Genomic DNA, 18587 nt, shown 5'->3' on the forward strand with positions numbered 1-18587 from the left:
ATGTAGTTAGCTACAGATCACACAACAGATTGTCACATAGTACATTTGAAAATCTTGCTTAGATGGTCTCTTTCTCTTTTTGGAAATTTGTTATAACTTGTCACCTATGCTATTGCTTGGTAGTTTGTGTGTCACTGAACACCAGCCTGAAATTATTTTCATTGTGATGTCCTACTATATGTTCTTATATTTAAATACACAGAAGCAGTTACATAGAATATTAAATATTAAATATTAAAACATTGTTATTCTGAAAAATATAGATTGCATAGGGAGAAGAAAGGGCTGATAAAATGTAGAAAATTATATTATTTGCAATTGATTGTATTCATTATAAGGAATAACAGTGCATAGATTAGAAGAAAAAATAATGTGTTGCCTCAATTACGAAGATATAACTAATTTTCCCTTAGATCAGTCCAAAAATTCCAAGAAGAAATCAGATAGCTGCAAAATACTGGGTGTTTGAATATCCTTGAAAATACATGTGGTCAGTAAGCCAAAAAGATAATTCCATAAGAACTACAAAGCCATTAATTTCTACTATTATTTATCCTATTTTTTCTCTCTCTCTCCCTACCTTGTCTCCTGTCTGCCAACTTATCTATTTTGCCTACTTACCTATTTATCTATCCCTTATCTCTTCTATCCCTATGTCACAAGCCATTCATAAAAATGGATAGAACCCACCCACTGGGATAAAATACTCATGTTTATAGCACTATTTAAAGGCTTCTAGAGCTTTACACATATTACCTCATTAATCTTCACAATATCCTGCAAAGTGAGTTGGTGGAAACTATTTCTCATTTTATGGTTGGAAAAAATAAGATACTGTAAACTTACCAAAGAGACACACGTAGGAATAAATACAGGAAATCAAATAAGATATTATTTTAAAAAGTATAGATTAATTGCTTCCCTAATGTTATCTTAGAAGTTAACTTTCTGTGTTGTGATCTATTCAGAAGTTCTTGAACTATCGATAAAATTAAAGCTATTATTTCTATATTTTTATAATATGCTAATGGAGAATCTCATCAAATATAATAGATATAGTAATAAAATAGCCATTGATAATATAGATTGGGTGCTTATTCTGTGGCAGAGGCTTCTTGCATTATCTAGTTTTACATTCACAGCAACCTTGCCATTTTAATTCTCTATTGCAGTACAAGAAATTATACTGGGATAATTTGTTATCCCAAAACTTTGCAGCTTAAAATAACCATTTACTCTCTTACACAATTTCTGAGTTCAGAGCTCTGGGAGAATCTTAACTGGGTGGTTCTACCTCAAGGTGCAAGGTTTACAAGTTTGCAGTAAATCTGTTGATTGAATCTGCGGTTTCATATGAAGGTTCAATTTGAGGGAAGATTCATTTCTGAACTGGCTCACAGTATTAGCATAACTCAGCTTCTGGAAGGTTGCTGGACTGAGGAAAACAGCTCCTTGCTGGCTGTTGGCCAGAGGCCTCTCTCAGTTCCTTGCTGTACCTTCATAGCGTATCTTTCACCTTTCTGAGATCTTTACAAGTAATTTTACAGTTACCGTCAGCTTTATCTTTAGATCAAGGATTTCTGGCATTGTTCTAAATTTGATCTTTTCTCAGAAACCATTTCTTACTAGTTTTATTATCAGTTGCCCTCTGGAGAGGCTACGTATTTTCAAGATCAGCGAGTTCTCGCTCCAATTTGTTCATCAGTCTTTCTTTTTTTTTTTTTTTTTTTTTTTGAGATGGAGTTTGGCTCTTGTTGCCCAGGCTGGACTGCAGTGGCATGATCTTGGCTCACTGTAATTTCTGCCTCCTGGGTTCAAGCAATTCTCCAGCCTCAGCCTCCCAAGTAGCTGCGATTATAGGCATGCACCACCCTGCCCAGCTAATTTTGTATTTTTAGCAGAGATGGGGTTTCTCCATGTTGCTCAGGCTGGTCTCGAACTCCCGACCTCAGGTGATCTGCCCGCCTTGGCCTCCCAAAGTGCTGCGATTACAGGCGTGAGCCACCATGCCCAGCCTACTTTATCTCTTTAACCTTGCCTGTTGGTATAAGCAACAAGAAGGAAGTAGGTGTCACCTTCAATATTCTGGCTGAAAATCTACTTAGCAAATTATCCAGCATTTTAGGTACATTTTTTATTTTCTACAGGTACTAGTTTTTAAGGCTGCCATAGCAAATTACAACAGATCTTTTGGCTTAAAACAATAGAAATTTATTTTTTTCATAATCCTGAAGCCTAGAAGTCTGAGATCAATGTGTTGGTAAGATTGTTTTCTTCCAAGGCCCCTTTCCTTGGCCTGTAGATGGCTGTCTTCTTCTGTTGTCTCCACATAATCCTGCCTCTGTCTCTGTCTCTCTCTTAATCTCTTCTTCTGATAAGCAAACAAGTCATGTTGAATTAGGGGCCACCCATATTACCTATCTTAACCATAAGTACCACTTTAAAGGCCCCATCTCCAAATATGGTCATGTTCTGAGGTATTAGGGGTTACAGGTTCAATGTCTATCTTTTGTAGGACACAATTCAACCTCAAACACCACATAATTGCAGCAGTAGTACTGATAAACTTATGTTATTACATAACAAAAATCCTCTTTCCTCCAGTTTTAAATAAGATTTACCTCATTCACCTGTAGGCATTACAAATAACCTTATGAAAGAACATTGGAATTCTATTAAAGATTTACTTAACATACCTCAGGCATTTTTTGTTTGTTTTGTTTTCTCACATTCTCTCCTCCAAGTCCACTAAGGAATTCAAAGTTATTCCTACATTTTAGGGTGTTCCTTCAACAACATCTTGCTTACAGGTACTGAAATACATACTAAGTATTTATTGCAACATAATATATTGCTCCAACACTCACCAGCTTTAAACAATGCAAATTGATTATCTCACACAATTTCTGAGGGTCAAAAATCTAGAAGTTTGTCTGGATATTTCTGGTTCAGGATCTCTCAATGGGGTGCAACCAAGCCATTGACCAGAGATGAACCTTGAAATAGCTTTGAATTAGACTAGAAATTTCCCTTCCAAATTCAATCAAATGGTTGTTTGTAGATATCAGTTTGGGTAAAACTCATCAATGATAATAAATATTTTAATAAAATAGCTGTAGGTAATATTAAGCACATTTTCAAGAGCTTGTGCATTGCTGAATTTTACACTCACAATAAACTTACCATGTTAATATTATTCCATGCTCATGTTATAGTTAAAGTTATTAAATAAAGGAATTGTGCATGGTTACACAAGCGGAGATGGAAGAACTGAACTTGAAATCAAATGGTTTTAAAATTTGAAATTTGAAAGCTTCAAATGTACTTATACTACTTTCCTATCCAGAATGGCGTGATAGGCTGGGCATGGTGGCTCACGCCTGTAATCCCAGCACTTTGGGAGGGCGAGGCAGGTGAATCACCTGAGTTCAGGAGTTTGAGCCCCGCCTCGAAGATGGCAAAACACGGTCTCTACAGGCATGGTGGTTCATGCCTGTACTTTCAGCTACTTGGGAGGCTGAGACACAAGAATCACTTGAACCCGGAAGGCGATGGTTGCAGTGAGTCATCACACCACTGTACTCCAGCCTGGGTTACAGAGTGAGGCTCCATCGTGGAAAAAAAAAATGCTTGATGGTTTCTACTTTGACAGAAAATAGGAAAAAAGACATAAAAATAGAAGCAGAAAAAAGGAACATTGCATAAATTAATCAGTATGCAATAAAATCAGTCTAAACCTTTTGTTAAAAAGTCATTGTAAAGAAAAATATACAAAATAGAAGAAAATAAAGTTAATAATTTTTTCCACAAACTATCTCCTCTATATTAAAGACAATAATGAATTATAATCCAAAGTATGGTTGACTTTTTAAAAATAAATATGGCTGTATCCATGGGTTTGTTTTTATAAAAATGTGGGCATGTGTACTTTATTAGGTAACATCTGGCTTTGTCTTTAAGAATTTTCATTTTTAAAGGATTGAAAATATTGGAAAAATGTAAGAAAATTAAGTCAAAATTTAAAAGTTATAAACATATTCTTTTTTGTTGTGTTTGTTTTGAGATGGAGTCTCACACTGTCACCCAGGCTGATGTGCAGTGGCAAAATCTTGGCTTGCTGCAACCTCCGCCTCCCTAGATCAAGCGATTCTTCTGCCTCAGACTTCAGAGTAGCTAGAATTACAGGCGCCCGCCACCACGCCAGGCTAATTTATTGTATTGTTAGTAGAGACAGGGTTTCACTATGTTGGCCAGGTTGGTCTCAAACTCCTGACCTAGTGATCTGCCCACCTCCCAAAGTGCTGGGATTACAGGCGTGAGCCATCACGTAAGGCCCTAAAAGTTACGAACATGTTCATGACTTTTTGTTATAAAGAAACAAAATTGATGAGATAGTGCTGGGGTGGAGAGGTATGCGTGAGTGTGTATATGATAAAGTAAGAAATGGAAAAAGAAAAAAATTAGAATATTAAAAATATAAGAAATATTGGCTATATGCTAGTCCAAGTCTTAACCTAGAGAGTGAATTTATAGGGAAGGAGAAAACAAAAACACGTATTCTGCCCTTGACAAGCCCTAGGAAAATTGTTCTCCATAATTATACTCTTTTAATGTTACTATTACTTTGATTCAAAATTCAGTCTCTTTTACATATGTTAAAGTTATCATTCCTTGCAAATCTTTATTTTGATTTTTTAAATACACTTGGTTTTAAAGAAGTATTGTATTAAGAATTGCTACAAGTATAGTGCAAAGATCCAATCTATCTTCACAGCCAACTTCTATTATTAATATCTTAGTACGACATAGTTTTCAGTTAATAAATCAATATTAGTACATTATTACTTTCCTTAACTTTATTGAAGTATAACACATAAAAATTGTATATATTTGAGATATTCCACATGATGTTTTGATACATTGTGAGGTGATGCCCATAATCAAACTAATTAGTATATCTGTCACCTATATGTGCAATAAAAAGCTGTATTCATATAAATAAGAGTAGAAAGGCTGTTGCCAGAGGCTGGGGGAGTAAAGAAAATGGGGACATTTTGGGCAAAGGGTACAAACTTTCAGTTATAAGATGAACAAACTCTGGAGATCTAATCTACAGCTTGTTAAGTATAATTTATAAATTATTAGAAATTAAATACTTTATTTTTTCCTCGAGTTTTCCAGTTGCTTATCCAAGTTACCATATTACTTTTAGTCATCATCTCTACAAAGGCTCTGCTTGGTTATGACAGTTACTTGGACTTCTGTTTTTTATGACCTTGATAAATTTGAAGATCATTGGTCAGGTATATTGGCATTTTGTATAATTTTTTGTCCGTTGTTTTTCTTATGATTAGATTTGAGTAATGAATTTTTAGGGCAAAGATCATAGAGGTAAAGTGCTATTCTAAACATATCAGGTTATGTCAAATGTACATACTATCAATATGACTTCTAGCTATTGATCATTTTTAATATCAACTTTTATTTTGGGTTCAAGTGTATATAAGAGAGTTTCTTACATAAACTCGTGGCATGGGGGTTTGTTGAACAGATTACTTCATCACCCAGGTATTAAGCCCGGCATACAATAATTATCTCTTCCGCTCCTCTCCCTTCTCCAACCCTGCACATTCAATTAAACTGTCTGTTGTTTCCTTCTTTGGGTTTGTAAGTTTTTATCATGTAGCTCCCACTTATAAGTGAGAATACAGAGTATTTGGTTTTCTGTTCCTGTGTTAGTTTGCTAAGGATAATAACCTGCAACTCCATCCAGGTTCTCATAAAAGACATGATTTCATTCTTTTTTATGGCTGCATAGTATTCCATTGTGTATATGTACCACATTTTCATAATCCAGTGTACTATTGATGGGCAGTTAGGTTGATTCTGTCTTTGCTCTTGAGAATAGCACTACAATGAACATTCACATGCATGTGTCTTTATGGTAGACTGATATACATTTCTGTCTTTATCGTAGAGTGATATATATACTTCTCTGGGTATATACTCACTAATGGGATTGCTGTGTTGAATGGTAGTTCTGCTTTTAGCTCTTTGAGAAATTGCCATACTGCTTTCCACAATGGTTGAACTAATTTACATTCCCACCAACAGTGTACACGTTCCCTTTTATCTGCAACCTTATCAGCATCTGCTTTTTTTGACTTTTTAATAATAGCCATTCTGATTGGTGTGATATGTGGTTTTGATTTGCATTTCTCTAATAGTCATATTGAGCTTTATTCATATACTTATTGTCCACATATATATCTTCTTTTGAAAAATCGTGTGTTCATATCCTTTGTCCACTTTTTAATGGAGTTGTGATATGGTTTGGCTGTGTCCCCACCCAAATCTCATCTTCAACTGTAGCTCCAATAATTCCCACATGTGGTGGGAGGGACTCAGTGAGAGGTAATTAAACCTTGGGAGTTGTTCTTTCCCGTGCTGTTCTCATGATAATGATTAAGCCTCACAAGATCTGATGGTTTTATAAAGGGGAATTCCCCTCCAGAAGCTCTCTTGCCTGCTGCCCTGTAAGATGTGACTTCACTCCTCATTCGCCTTCAGCCATGATTGTGAGGCCTCCCCAGCCATGTGGAACTCTGAGTCAATCACATTTCTTTCCTTTATAAATTACCCAGTCTCAAGTATGACTTTATTAGCAGCATGCGAACAGACTAACACAGTAAATTGGTAACTTACCTTCTAGTGGAAAGTACAGACAAATAGACTTTTGTGGTCAAGGAAGACATGTTCCATGACAGAATTATACATAAATTATTTTGCAAACATATAGAAGCATCACTAAAGCCGGCTCAGAAATATAAAGATAGCATCTCAGAGGCCATTATATCACAGCTGAATCAAGAAAAATTATAGGCAAACATGGGAGGCTTGAGTAAATGTTCCAGAGAAAACATCATGATCATCAACAAAGACTTGAGGGTAAGAGTGTGAGGCATTCAGAATAATACAAGTACCTGAAGATGGCCAGAGTGCAAGAGGCCAGAAAGATAGGTGGTTGATGGAAGTATGAGTATAACCAATAACAAGGAAGTCAGCCTTATTAAAATGTTTTCTTATTAGTTTTTGTTACAATTTATAAACTTATGATTATATATTTGTTTTAACACATTTTGCATGTGATTTTTAAATTTTTATAATAAGGATTAAGTTACTCAAGTCAGTTAATCAATCAGGTATTTAAGGATGGCTTTATTCGACAGTGTGTGTGGCTTATTGAATATGGACAAATAATCTTACCATCCAAATTACTTATATGTCTGTATGAATACTTATATACATATAAATATATATAAATATACTTATGTACATGTCAGAATTATGTGTACATGTCATTATAATTATGTATGTGTGTATATCTTTAAAAATAAGGAAATATTACTCTAGAATTAAGTGAAGATAAACACTGAAGGAACATTGCAAAATACTAATCTTATATTTGTTAAAATTGTATTTTCACTGTATTCAGAAAAATGTCAAGAATAATGCAATAAAATGGCACAAAATATTTATTGTTGTAGCATCAAAAATGTTGTGTAATCTCAAACTAAACTGTGTAACATTTCAAAAAATAAAATTTCAATGTAGGGCTGAATGAATATGCAACTTTAGTGTTTTTGGTCTCAGAAGGAAAAAGTAAATGATAATACAGTATTCTATAATAATGTAACAACTCACTTTTAATGAATATTGGAATAAAAACACAATCTCATTAAAATAATCACAATTTCAGTTAATATTGGCATCACACTGTTCCTGGACCAAACTGAGGGTGGGGCTATTTCTCACTGCCCAATAACGAGATGCAGATGAAGTGAGGAGAAAGAGTGTTTTTATTTCTGCAACCAGTCACAGAGAGGTGGCTTGAAAATTATCTCTGACCAACTCAAAATTGCAGTTTTCCAGAGCTTATGTAGCTTCTAAGCTATATTTCTATGCATAGGTGTGCATTTATCTAAAGACATAAGTGATTAACTTCTTTTAAGGTATAACTAAGGTCCAAGTCCTGAAGACCTTCCTCTGGAGCTTCAGTAAGTATACTTAATCTAAATGGGTCCAGGCACTGGGGTGATTACTCTTGTCTTGTCTCCTGCTAATTCACAAAGGTTTGGGAAGTTCCTGCAAACTCCCAACAGGCTTGTTTAATCATGCTTTAAGGTTCAGGAAACGCATAGGCAAAACTCTTGGTTGGCTCTTATTACATTCTAGCCTTTGTATAAGGGCACTGGCTTTTAATATTTAACTTAACCAGTCAGTCAGTTCTGAAACATTTGTTATAGAGGCCTGCCTTAGTGAGACCTGGCCTGCCACAAAATAAGGGAAAAAATAAGACAATTGAATCATAGTGTCAACCTAAAATATTCAAAAGGATAAGAATTCAGTTTCTTAACGTTTGGTCAAACAAAAAGCTGGAATTAGGCATTTGGTGAAAAGATTCCAGAGAAATGGAGCCAGTGCTCCTAAGTTCTTGCTTATATAGGCAGAAAACAATAAAATTTAATAGGCTTACAACATTGTGTGTACATGGCTGGTTTATGAGTCACAATTTAATTAGTTATGGCTTGTTTTCCTTTTTTTTTTTTTTTTTTTTTTTTTGAGATGGAGTCTCGCTCTGTCACCCAGGCTAGAATGCAGTGGGGCGATCTAGGTTCACTGCAAGCTCTGCCTCCCGGGTTCATGCCATTCTTCTGCCTCAGCCTCCCGAGTATCTGGGACTACAGGCACCTGCCACCACGCCCGGCTAATTTTTTTTTTTTGCATTTTTAGTAGAGACGGGGTTTCACTGTGTTAGCCAGGATGGTCTCTATCTCCTGACCTCATGATCCGCCCGCCTCGGCTCCCAATCTTTTCTTTGTGTCTAGTTTTTATGTCTTTTCCAAGTTAGAAGAATGCACTTAACATTCCATTATAAGACAATGTGACAGCCATGAAGTCTTTGAGAAAAGTAGGAGGGCAGTTAATCTACCATGAAGGTGAACAATGAAGAAGGAAGGGATCTTCCATGGTGCCCTTTAGCCATTTACAACATTTTACAAAACAATGTAAGTAAGGAAGAAGACTAATGTATAATCAGGAAAACAAAGGTTACAGCTGTCTAGGTTCCAGCCAGCTACCTATCACATGATTCAGGCTCCATAATCACATTCCTTTAAGGCTCAAAGTAATTTAAAATTTCAGCAACCTAGATTTCAAATTATTTATTGTCACAACATACATTAAAATGTATTAACATTGAGATTATTCAGTTTAAAATGTGTTATTAACAGGGCCAACATTTTGTATATATCATTGATTAAACAGAAGAGAAATAGCTCTGAGTGGCTAAAACACAGTGTTTTTCCCCTGCTTTTCTACCACAGCAATCAACACAGACATCTTTTGTTAACAAATGTGTGGGGGATTCTTCCCACACACCAAGCAAGCAGTCAGTTATACAGTAGACACTAATGGGGTTTGTGATAGTATTGATCGGAAGACAGTGACAGATCCATAGGTTGGGAGCTCAGTCCCGCAAGACTGCCTCCCCTTCTATAACCAATCCCAATCCTCAGGTTGTTTTTCCTAGGCTTCTACTGATTGCGTATAAATTCAGGTTCTCACGAGCCTCTTCTTGGGTTCCATTAATTTGTGAGAGGGACTTGCACAACTCAGGAAAACATTTACTTTCATTACTGGCTTATGATCAAGACGATTACAAAGGATGCAGATGAAAGAGGTGCGTAGAGCAAGACTGTGGGAAAAGGTGTGCATCTTCCATGCCCTCCGTAGGCATATTCTGCTCTCCAGAAACCTTCATGTGTTCGCCTATCCTGAAGCTCTCCAAAACCTGTCCTTTGGGGATTTCATGCGTGCCTCGTTACTAGGTGTGATTGAAGAAACTAGTGGCCATTAATAATCAACTTAACCTTCAGCCCTCACTTCCCTCCCCAGAAGTTGGAGAGTGGGACTCAAAGTCCCAACCCTGTATTCCTGCCTTTGTCTTTCAGGGGACAAGCCCTTCCTGAAGTTTCCTAGAGGCTGCCAGCCATCAGTAAGCTCATTAGCATACAAAAAGACATCATTTTGGATATTCTAAGGATTTTAGGGATTGTATGCCAGGAAACAGAATCAAAGACCAAATATGTATTTTACAATATCACTATAGCCGAGGCTGAAGGCAGCTATAAAATTAATTTAAAAAATAAAATATAATGAATACATAAATTTTCTAGAAAATAATGTTGTAACATTTTAATGGTAGTAGTGAAGTGTAAAAAGTTGCTCAAATTTGAAATAGAAAAAACAATTATGATCAGATATTTTCTGATATATCAATTAGATAATTAAAACTTTATGTTCTCCAAGCCTTTAAGGCAATGTTTCCTAACCAGCCTGTGTTTCAGAATTTGCCTGGGAGTCTTGAAAAAATACACATCCCGAGCTGTACTACAGCTGTGTGAATCAGGTTCTCCTAGGTAGCTATCATGCATATTTAATGTTCTAAAAGCCCATCATTTTTCATTTTCTAAAAGCCCATATTTATTGTTGTAGCACCAAAAATGTTGTGTAATATCAAATTAAACTGTGTAACACATTTCAAAAAATAAAATTTCAATGTAGGGCTGAATGAATATGCAACTTTAGTGCTTTCGGTCTCAGAAGGAAAAAGTAAATGATAATACAGCATTCTATAATAATGTAACATAACTCACTTCTAAAGAATAGTAGAATAAAGACACACTCTCATTGAAATAAACATAATTTCAGTTAATATTGGCATCAAACTGTTCCTGGACCAAACTGAGGGTCAGGCTGCTATTTCTCACTGCCCAATAACGAGATGCAGATGAACTGGGGAGAAAGTTTTTATTTATGTAACCAGTTACACAGAGAAGGCCTGAAAATTACCTCCTGACCAACTCAAAATTACAAAGTTTTCCAGAGCTTATGTAGCTTCTAAGCTATATTTCTGTGTGTAAGTGTGCATTTAGAACTTTAATGTTCTAAAAGCCCATCATTTTTCTGTTGATCAGAACTGAGTCAAGAACCATGTTTCTAAGGATACTTTTTCTTATTTCCCAGAGAAGGTATGAAGCTATCTAGTGGAAAAACTTTTCTAGAGTTTCAAAAAAGATCTATATGATTGATTTGTTGGTGATAATATCGACAATGTTGATGGCTGAGATATTTGGATTACATTGTCTTTGTGTGCCTATATGATTCCTCAAGACTTAGCTAATTTTCCACTTACATAGTTACTTATTATAAACAATACAAATTAAGATCATTTACATTGAAGAAAAATAAATTTCTATTTAATTAAATTCTCTACCTCTGGGTCAACATATACAGTTATGTCATCTTTTTGAACAATTACAGCCGTGTTGTTTTTAAAAATGTGAATGTGTTCTGAGAAATGTGTCCTTAGACAATTTCGTGAGGGTGGGATCATAGGGTGTAGTTACACACACCTAGATGGTGTAGCCTACTACTTTTCTAGGCTACATGGTACAGCCCTTTGCTCCTAAGCTACAAACTTATATAGTATGTTACTCTACTGAATACTGTGGGCAATTATAATACAAAGTATTTGTATATCTAAACATACAAAAGTTACACTAAAAGCATAAAAGACAAAAATGGTATGCTTGAAAGGGGCACTTATTGTGACTGGAGTTTGCAGGACTGAGAAGTTGCTCTGGATAAGTCACTGAGTTAGTGGTGAGTGAATGTGCAGGCCTGAGACATTATTGTACACTACTGTAGACTGTGTGGAAACTCTACACTTAGGCTGCACTACATTTCTTTAAAAACATTTTTAATGTTTTTAACTTCATTAACTGTAACTTTACAGACATTTTATTTTGACTATTCTCTAGTAACACTTCAAACAAAAACACATTATACAAATTTACAAAAATATTTTAAGATTCTTATTGTGTAAGTTCATGTTCTATTTTTAATTTTCTTAAAGGTTTTGAATTTTTGCTAAAAACTAAGACACAAACACACACATTAGCTTAAGCCTTCAATGGGTCAGGAGCATCAATACTATTCTTTCCAATTCCCTGTTTCAACCCACTGGAAGGTCTTCAGGAGCAATAACACCAATGGAGCTATGTCAGCTGTTATAATAACAATAGTTTCTTCTGGAATGTCTCCTGAAGTTAATGCCTGAAACTGTTTTATAGTTAACTTTTTAAATATTTTTGCAAGACTGGCAATGAATAGGTCTGTTTATACTAGCATCACTCAAACACGTGAAAAATGTTTGTGTACTCTGACATTACAACCGCTATGAAGATACTAGCTGATAGAATTTTTTCAGCCCTATTATAGTCCAATGGTACTACCATCATGTACGTGGTCTATTGTTGAATGAAATGTAATTATGTAGTGTATGCATGTATATAATCAGAAATTCTTCATGAGTCTTCTTTTCTGAACTCCAAAACTTTTATTGACACAGTCCACTATGCAACCATTAAGAATATATGGTTAACATCTGAGATGAAAGCTATATGCCATCCCAGCTTTATAATTTTTATTTTCACCAACATGAATTGTGGTGGTTGTGTATTAGTCTCTGAACTAAGCTGTCAAATATATATATATATAAACTATAGCCACCATATCTTTGCTGTGCTTGCTTTAAATGTTTTACCATTTCTTCAATTAACCTTCATAACAATATTGTGAGCCATTTATTGTCATCATCACTTTAAAGACAGTAAAATTGAAGTTCAAAGGTATACACTAAACAGCTCAAGGTCATTCAATTAGTAACTGGCAGAAATGTGATCCAAAGCAGTCTTTTGTTAAAGCCAATGATATCTTTCAGACAATCCTAACTGTGTGACACACTATAGATGGCAGCATATAGTATTAGCGTTTTTAAAGATGACTGTAAAAGATAAATCTCCAAGGAGCACTGAAGTGATCTCACAAAATGCAATTCTACAAAAGGAATGTCTTCCTGGGATAGGAAGAGATAGAGCATCTCAAACACCTAAGATAGATTGACAGCTTGTCAGTTACCATCACAAAACATCATACTCATCTCTGTAGAATTTATAAAAATGGTTTTTCATTGGTTGTGTGGAAAAAAATCATAGGGCTCTGGCCTTGTATTTGCCACATGAGTTGCCTATAAACTGATGGACTGATTTTAATTTGGCCTTGGCAGCTTTTGTTACCCTCTGAGGTATTAGTCTTGCTCTGTTCCAGACCTTTTCCTTGAAGTCTGCCTTTGGACACTACTCCTCTTCTAAAGATTTGTCCCTGGGGTCCTAGGCAGGCTGTCAGTCATAACTTTGTTGGCCATGAACAATATGGTGTGTCAAAACTTTAGTAATTTTGCCAGTTCTATTTTGTAAGAAAACATACTATAGTTGTCTGGAATGATAATCTATATTTTAAGAATTTGGTTAGAAAAAATAGAACTCATTCAATGCAAGTAATGTTTTCACTAGTAGAAATAACAACTATATCATTAATAATACTGTTTTTATCTAAAAACACTAGGTTTTTGCACATGTGATTCCATATTCTGCTTCACCTACCTAAGCACTGTTAAATGTACATGTACTCAGAAATGGATAGTACTTGAGAAATATTAACCATATTCAAACTAACCAATAAATCTATGCATTAGGAAAGGTATTCTCAATTTCACAAAGTCTGGTGTCATAATAAATTTGCCTAATTTCTCTTACCATCATTTCTATTAATGGTAGCATTACATATTTGTATATCTGTATACTAAATTCGATTAGATAGGATGAAGTTTCTCTTTTTTTGTGTGATATTACTTCTGCTATTCTCTTGCTTATTCTATCACTTGCCTAATCATTTTAACAAATTCTATTCACCTTTATGGTCCAATAAAACATGATTACTCTAAATAGATATATCAAGAAAAAAATTTGGGTTTTATAATTTCTAATTGAAAATATACCTACCATTGTATTGGGGCTGGTGTTTAGATACACAATATTATCACACACATTAGAAATCCTTAAAATTGAAATAATAAAGGTATTTTTATTTCCTGCTGTAATTATCTCAAAGTGTTATAATTTTTGGCATTATTCGAGAACATTTATTTTAGCAAATAAGCAAGTTTCTTAAACAATTACTAAACATAATAATATAAAGGGAATGTTACATTTGTCTTAAATGATTAACGGATACAATTGTCAAGAAAATTGTATGACTGTAGTAGTTGTTTTATTCTTTATGTCATAAAAATGTAAAGACATTACCTTTATTTTCCCATAATTCCCAGAAATACAGAAAAAATCCCTCAATCTCCATTTTATTTTGTTTATAATAGTCAAATTCTAGGAAAAGTGACATCACTCACAAGCATATGTTCTTAATAAATAATTAGTATCAAAAATTATGCAGATACAATGATTTTTCACAGTTCAGTATTAATATAGTAACCATTCTTAAAATTTAGGAAATTGAAATACTATGAGAAATAGTATATTTCCACTTCCTCATTTGACATATTTACTGTGCACATACTGTATTTAAATTTCACGATTCTATTGAAAGTAAGAATTGAAAGAGAAAATCTTTATGATATTTTATATCAAAGAAAGACATTGTAATAATTCTCTTTACAAGATGTGACTATATACTTGGCTGGGAAATATGATGTTTTCTATATTTAGTCCTAGTGAATTGGACTTGAATTTCTAGCAAGCCTCAACATATCACAAGATGAAATAGTAAGTTCCTCTCAGAAAAGAACACAACATTGAAAAAGGGAGAAAGAGTGTTCAAACAGTGAAGTATAGAAAATAGATCTTCTGTCATAAAGATCTTGACAGTAAATGTTGAAGCAGTAGAAATCACAAATAATATTGGTTTTTATGTTATACATTCTGAGAATTTTTATAGAGCTCAACTGGTTTATAATAAGGTAACAATAAAACTCTTCCTAAGATACTGTGTATGTTTTAACTTTGCTTTTGTATAAGTAGTAAAACAAATCTCTCTTGCTCACTCTCACTGGCTCTCTCTCCACAAACACACACACAAGCACATCTTTGCAATACAGAAATATATTTCACCTATTTTCTTTCTAAATTTTGCCAACTCTAAAGTTTTGAAATATAGTGACCCATCTTCAAGATACAGGTGATCATAATGAGAGTATTAGATGACTTCATTGTCTTTAACTGTAGATAATCACAACAATGTAAAGCATTTTACATTATGTGACAGTATAAAGCTGTTTATATTCAAGTACTTAAGCTACAGAACTGAAAATACAAAGAATATAAAATACAAACATAGAAATCTATTTTAATAAATTACTTTGCCTTTATAAAGTATGAAAAACACCTAGGCTTGACCAAAAAAATTTTCCCTTTAAACTCTGGAATCTTTTTCAGATAATGTTATCTTCTATTTCATGACATAGCTCAAAAAAATCTAAAAATTGATTGATTTCATTGAACATTAGGCTGTAGTGATACATATTTCACATATTTCATTTTTGTTCATTCACACAAACTTGAAAACATTTATTCACAGTGGTTGATATGTGGACTGTAAAAATATCTAATTTAAATATTTCATGTAAACATTCCACTTTTACTTGAAATTACACAGAAAGCATTCAAATTAGAACCCCTTTATATATAAAGATTCTCAGACTGTTCAATAACAAGAATCTTTAATCATTCAAAGAATATTCATGAATCATAAGCATCTTCCAAGCATTTTTCTATAGACTTTGACTATATAACTGTGGGCCAAATAATATTTCTTTCTTCACAGAAGTTTTAAGGTAGGCAACAGCAGGAAAAAGAACAGTAAATAATTAATCACCAATCTAAATAAGAAAATATAAGGCAAGTGATGATACTTGAATAAATGGTGAAAAAAGTGTGGAGGAAAGTATAGACAGTGTAGATATCTTGATCCAGGAATACCTGTTCTGAAAATGTCCCATCTAAATACAAACAGAAGGAAACAAAGGAACCAACTACAAGACTTTCTGGGAGTAGAGTGTTTTAGTTCATGGAAAGAACATGTGTAAATGCTTTAAGGCAGGCCGAGGCATGCTTGGAGCCTTGGATCTATAATGAGACCAGTATGGTTGAAGAAAGAGGAGGAGTAATCACAGATAATATCGGAGAGGTAGTAAGAGACCGAGAATAGCATAAAAGCCTTCATAAAACTTAGTATTTTATTCTGCATACTGTGGGAAGCCATGCAGGGCTTGAAACAGTGGGATAACATAATTGATTCATATTCTTAAAGAATCATTGTGGTTTATGGAAAGAAGAAAACCTGCAAGCGTAGAAGCAGGAGACATGTTAGACTGTCTTTTTAAGACAAGGTTAGGAATTATTGTGGCTCTAATTGGATTTGGAGCAATGGAGATTGTGAGAATGTTTGGATTCTGCATCCATTTGAAAGGTAGTGCTGAAAGGATTTGCTAATGAATTGGTTAGCAGTGTGAGAGAAAGAAAGCAGTCAGGAATGACATCAAGGTCAAAATGGCCTAAACATTATTTTCCTCCTCAGAGCAAGTTGATATTAATGTTGAGAATTACTTACCCTGACATGCTGAGATTTACTGACACATGGGCTGAGTACATTTTGTTGTATTTTTCAAAGGTAATTAATATCAAAGAGACAATTGATAGACCAATAGAAATACATGACATTTTTATTTTTTACCATTTCAGCATGTGTGTAAAAAATTTTAACATGACTTAAACTGATTTTAGAAAACACAAACAGTTTCTGGAAGTATACCTCTACAATTTAAATGGTAAGTCATTCTAAAGATGCTTCTTGAGCTCAGGAAGTGTTTGATAAACAGGAACTCTGAGAACTTGAAAACTTTGAACAAGACTTTCTTTCTTTAAATGAATCTAATAGAGAAAAAAATATTCCTTTCAAGTAAAATGGTTTATTTATATAGAGGAGAGCAACTATCTGGACACCAGCTTAACTTATAGTTATATCTATGATGATATTTGTATGTATGCATTTCGTGCCTGATGCTCACGAACACGGTATTTATTGATACTGTCTACGACATGAAAATCTGTGATTAGTGGTGCCTCTCCAGTGGGGAGGGAAAAAGGGAGATAATATTTGTACTGGGGATATATAAATTATGTAAATGTATAGAATACAAGATGGAGAACTGTAGAGAGTAAACACGTTAATCAACACATGTAATTGTAAAATCAGCAAATGTTACAGAAAGTACATATCTACTGAGAGCAGGCATTTTTTTCTCTCCACTGCCATTTTTTCAGAACTTCAAAGAGTACCTAACACTCTAAATCCCTCAATAATCATTTGTACAATTAATTAATTATAACACAAAACTAGAAAATGGGAAACTTTATGTATCTTTTGAAGGCTTTCTTGAGTCAGGAAAAATTCAAAAAATTTCTGCCCAGAGCCTTGCATTTACAGAATATGCCTTCATACTTAGGTGATCAAGTAGTAATACAACACACTGAGCAAATTTTATTTGAAAGATTTATAAGGAATAATAGAAATGAAGAAGTGGAAGAAGGACATATATGATCTGTGACCTTTAGGAATTATAATCTAGTTGAGGAAAGACCCACATAGCAGGGATAACTTAGTTCATGGCATTCTAGTTTTCCTGTATCAAATCCCCAAATATAGCATTCATTTAACTGTGACTTTATTTATTGCTTTATAACTTCCTCTTTCACATGAATGAGCACTCCATAGAGTGATTAAGCAGAACTTCTTGTTGAAAATTTGATATAAATGACCACTGAAAAAAAAAGAATTGAGAAGGGAAAATGAATTCTAGGGGAAAATATAAACAGATACACAATAATAAGAATGTGGAGATGTACCCAGAAAACCGTGAGTTATCTGTTTTGAGGGGAGTAAGAGGTCTCTTCAAATATATGAAAAAATAAGAATAGAAAGGGTCCTTCAGGCTAGAGTTTAGAAAACTATCAATGTCTGAAAAAGAAGGTTGGGCCTTGGATCATAAGCAGGGTCACAAACTGAAGGGTTTTAAAAAGTGAGAGACATGATCAAGGTTGTATTTCTAAAAGTGATTCTGATGTGGATGGTTTTGATTGATGGTAAAGGCAGGTCTTCAAATGTTGAAATGGCAGGAGCCCATTGAGCAAATCCAGTAGTCAGTTCATAAAATCCTGAGTAGACATAGAAATGGGAATAAAAGGAATTTTGGTGACTCAAATTGAAGGGAAAAACAAATAAAGAAGTGTTAGAAGTTACATCAAGATTTAGACGTGCTGGTTGGAAATAACATTAATAAAGATAAGAAAATTAGGAGTCCTGTGTGCACGTGTGTGTGCTTGTATCATCTCTCCATAAATAGAGTGAAGCTGAAAATATAATTATCTCAAAAACATTTCAGAGAATATGTTTCCAAATGGTTATATAGATTAATGACAGATCTGCACAATGGCCAACAATGGGACAATAATCAAACTGTCTCAGATGGTAATTAACTTAGTTTAAGAGTAGGTGACATTGGCTAAAAACCAAAATGTTGGAAGTCAGAGAAATGGAATAGGCACATAAAT

The sequence above is a fragment of the Pongo abelii genome, chromosome 19, assembly GCF_028885655.2.
Source record: "Pongo abelii isolate AG06213 chromosome 19, NHGRI_mPonAbe1-v2.0_pri, whole genome shotgun sequence".
NCBI lineage: Eukaryota > Metazoa > Chordata > Mammalia > Primates > Hominidae > Pongo > Pongo abelii.